Raw genomic sequence first — 4,555 nt, 5'->3', positions numbered from 1 at the left:
GCCCCTTGCTTTTTCCGGTTAACATCAAATTGTCCTTGGTGTCCCCCTTTTGCTGCTGTGTTCCAGGCTGTCCTGGTGTACCTAAGTCGCTCAGCCGGTGGCCCTTTCGGTCGTTCCCAGCCCTTTCCTATGACAGGCAGGGCTGCTGTGAGTCACTTCGTACAGCTGCCCATTCACACACACGTGAGCACAGCTGCGGAGTCATTGCTGCGCGCGGGGTGGGGGGTGGGGACCTGCGCAGCTGTCATTCGGTCAGCTCTGTCTGCTGGTCCTTCAAAGGGGTGTGCCTGGCACCCGGCCCCTGCACAGACCGCGGGCCCCTCTCTCCTCAGCCTCCCCGAGTGCCTGCTTCTCCAGCTCTTTGTTCTCTGCTCGTCTGCAAGGGAGAACCAGACTGACCGAAGGAGCCTCCATGTGGCTTCAGTGTGTGTTTCCCTTACGCGAAGTGAGTTTGGCTGCCTTGTCCTTGGCTTTGGGGCCATTCCTCGTTCCTTCCTTCTCTGGCTGCACAGGTTCATTTCGGAAGGTCGCTTCAGAGATGGGGACCTAGAGCGAGGCCTGACCACAGGCAGGGGCCACTCTGGGGACCGTTGGTTCAAGAAAGACAGAGCTTGGCTCTGAGCTGTGGTGTAAAAGCCAGAGTTGGAGGTAATAAAGTAGGAAGATTAGAATTTGGTGACAGACTGGCCACGGGGCCCTTGGAGGGAGGAGAAGGGGGTGGTTGAGCCCAATCCAGGGCGGAATGGATGGGGGGGGACGGTGGTGTCACCGAGGGAGTGTAGGATTCTTGGGGCGAAGCTGATGTGCCGCCTGCCTATTCTCAACCCCCCCACACCCCAGCTTACATGCTTCCAGGTCCACCATCCCTGGGCAGGGATTGCCGGCTGCCCCCCTCCCTCTGCCGCTGGGGCCGCCCTCGGCTCACTCAGCCATCTCCCCAGGACATCCTGCTGCTCTCCGCTGCGGCGTCTCCCCCCCCGTCAGGGAAGGCTTCTGCACCCCCAGGCGATGTCATGTCCCCTTGTGATACCCTTGGAGAAACTCTAGGTCGTTGTCCCCTCTGTGCCACTGTCAACAGATTCACATCCATCCCCCTCTGGACGGTAGCCACCAGCATCTCCCCAGAGTGCGTGCAGCATAGCAGGCACCTGACCAACAAGCAAAGGAATGGGTCAGCGAATGAACACCACGACGCTGGGGACAGCAGGAAGGGGGCATGTCAGTGCTGGGGACATAGGAAGAGGGCATGTCCAGGACAGGGGTTTAGGAAACAAGAGCCTGGAGCCAAGGACTTCTCTGCACGCCCACCCAGTTTTGGTTTTCGCCACAGCATATGCCTGCCCCTGTGCCTGGTGTTTGCTTGTTCTCGGTTTCTGCCCTGGAGTGGAGCTCTGGGGGAAGCAGGCACCGTCTGTTCAGCTCCCGCCTGCATCCAGATCGCACCCCGACACAGCAACACAGCATGGGCCCACAGTGAGTGTTTGGCAACAGGAGAGAATGTGGGAAGTGAAGGGCTCGGTCTCCAGGGCCGCACACCAGAGGCAGAGGCACTCCTGCCTCCTCCTTTCCAGGCGCTTGTCTGGGAAGGTGGAAGGGAAGCCACTCCTGCAGGTACCTCCCGTGGGCCTACTGCCTGCGATGCTCGGCAGGGATGGGACCAGCTCCTGCTCTCGGGAGGCAGGCATCCTGCTGGATTCACGGGGAGGAGGTTACCCACGGGACATGGGGAACAGAGTGGAGGGGCCAGGTCGCTGTGCGCGTGTTTCTTTTAAAACAAACATGCCCATAGCAAAAGATTTCAAATGCACTATGAGCATGGACATGACAATTAATTCTCTGAGTCCTCCTGCCCCTGGCCTCTAGCCCTTCCACACCTGCCCCAGAAGCAAACCATTGTTCCTAGATGTGTTCAAAGGGGCAAGGCATTTGAAGGGGACAGAGGCTTCAAGGGGACTGTGAGCCTTGGGAAGGACCTGTAGGAATCAGGAATGGCCATGCCTTCTAGACCCTGGCCCGCACTTCGCCTCCTGCTCCTGGAGCAAAGAAGCCAGGAGGGCACTGCTGCTGGCTTCCAGGGAGAGCCACCGCCCAGAGGGGCTGCCTCTGCCAGCCGGGCAGTTCCCCCTTCCCACTCTTGGCGGGGGCGGGGCTGCTGACTTGACCCTGGACCAGATGCTTCAGACCCTGGGAAGATCTGGGGGTGATAGAGCGGGCAGAGGAGATGGGGCTCAGCGGGACCTTCAGGCAGCAGGATGCAGGGATTGGGGTCAGCAGGGTCATGGGGCAGCAGCTGTCCCAGAGACCTCTGAGGGCCCCTGTGGCCCAGGCAGCTGCCGGCCTGGCCTCTCAGCTGTCATGTGGCCTCCGGGGAGGGCAGGGAGCCTGGGACGTGGGGAATCGGGACCTGGCCGTGGGCCCAGGTGGGTCTGAGGGCAGGCTGGGCCCCGGGGGCCTGAGCATTTCTAGGGCAGACCTGGAGGGAGCAGATAGGTCTGGCTGCTCAGGAATGGAGGGGTGACAGAATCCCACCTCAGTGACCTCCAGACTGGGAGGCCAGGAGGCTCAGCTCCACTCCAGCTCCCCCCTCCTCCGCCAGACCCCCAGGACCTCCCTGTTCTCCAGCTTTATGTAGGCCCCTCCCAGATCCACCAGTCCAGTCCCCACCCCTCACCAGAGTGGGGCTCCTGTCACCCACTGGCCCAGCCCAATAACCATTTGGGTGTCCCCCCTTGGTCCCAACCTGCCCCCAACAGTCCCAGGGACCTCCCCGAACACCTGCCTCAAACCGCAATCCCAGGCACCTGGGCTATTACCTGCAAGTCCTTCTAAGCCTGTCCTTGTCGTGGACCAAGTTGGTCAGTGTGGCAGGGTGGAGAGACGGAGGGTTTGGAGTTTAAATCCCAGTTCTGTCACTTCCTTAGGCCGGTGACATCCAGCCTCTGAGCACCTGCCAGCGGGGCTTGCTGGAGTTAGGTGTGATCTCTACGTCAGCGTTCACACAGTGCATCCTCAGAGATGTTAGCTCCTTTGCCCTCCTACCTGAGCTGTTTTCTCCATCCATCCCCTGGCAGTCATCCCAATCCTGCTGTCCTGGAGCAGCCCCCCATCTCTTTGGTGGCAGATGACAAAAAATTCAATTCCAACTAGTTTAAGAAAAAAAGAAGCGGGTGTATTTGTGGCTTATGTTTTGAGGGGGTGGGGCTACTGTCATCAGAACTCAGATGATGTGGCCTGGTGCTGACCTCTCCCTCTCTAACTTCTGGCAATATGTCCTCTGGTTTAGTGCCTGCTCAGGACGGGTTTCCCCTCATTGTGGCAAGATGGCTGCAGCAGCTCTGCCATTGCTGCCGAGTCTTTTCTACCACTCCTGCAGAAGTCCTGGAGTCATGGTGTTTGGACTGTCTTCGGTCATGCTTCTCTCCCAGATCATTCACCAAGGGCAGGAAGGAGCAATGTGCTTCTTGGTTTAGGCAAGGGAGGAGTGTGGAGGAGGGGTGGTTCCCCACAGGGAAACCAGGGTGCTGTTTCTATGGGAACAGAAATGGGTACCAGGAGGCTCTGTCTTCCCATAGCTCTTAGAGTGTCTCTGGCCTCCAGACTCCCCTGGCTTCACTCTGCCCTTTGTGGCACTGCCAGGCCTTCCTAAGATGCAGGTTTCAGGGTCGCCTGGGCGGCTCAGTGGGTTAGAGCCTCTGCTTTTGGCTCGGGTCATGGTCTTGGGGTCCTAGGATCGAGCCCTGCTTTGGGCTCTCTGCTCGACAGGGATCCTGCTTCCTCCTCTCTCTCTGCCTGCCTCCCTGCCTGCTTGTGATCTCTGTCAAATAAATAAATAAAATCTTCAAAAAAAAAAAAAAAAGATGCAGGTTCCATACTGCCCTCCTGCTCCACACAGAAGCTTCCGAAAGTTCCCTGGGGTGAATCAGATACAAACTCCTTTGCAAGACATTCCTGACTGGCTCCAGAGCTCTGTTCCCGACCCGTCCCTTCTTTTTGTCCCTCTCTGCCCCTCTTCTTCCTCCTCTTTCCAGGCATTCTCTTCCTCGTGGGTAACAAGCGCACTGAAGACAGATGTCCCAACACTGGAGCATCACTTGTGACAGCCACAATATGGGAACAGCCCCGTCTGTCACCTGATGAGGGAAGGACAACACTGTCCATCTGCACAAGGGATCACGACTCAAACAAGGGGAGAAAGGAAATGAAAGTCTTGACTCCTGCTAGAGTGTGGACGGCCCTTGAGAAAGAAGCCAGACGCAGAGGACCACGTGTGCTGTGATCCTGTTTGTGTGATATGCCCAGAACAGACAAGTGTGTCGAGGTGGAAAGTAGGTCTGTGTTTTCCAGGGGAGTGACGGCTAATGGGGATGCGATTTCTTTTAGAGGTGAGGAAAATGTGGAATTCAATAGTTATGCTGTTCATATGACATTGTGAATGTACTAAAAACCACCAAATGGTACACGATCAGATGGTAAAGTTGATGCTGGTCGTGTATCTCACTAATTTTTAAAATGTTAAAAAAACCCAGAAAATAAAAACTACCCCCACCCCTGCCCC

Source organism: Mustela putorius, unplaced genomic scaffold (genome assembly GCF_011764305.1).
Source record: "Mustela putorius furo isolate JIRA1106 unplaced genomic scaffold, ASM1176430v1.1 tig00000127_pilon_pilon_pilon, whole genome shotgun sequence".
Lineage (NCBI taxonomy): Eukaryota > Metazoa > Chordata > Mammalia > Carnivora > Mustelidae > Mustela > Mustela putorius.
This window is presented reverse-complemented; position numbering follows the sequence as displayed.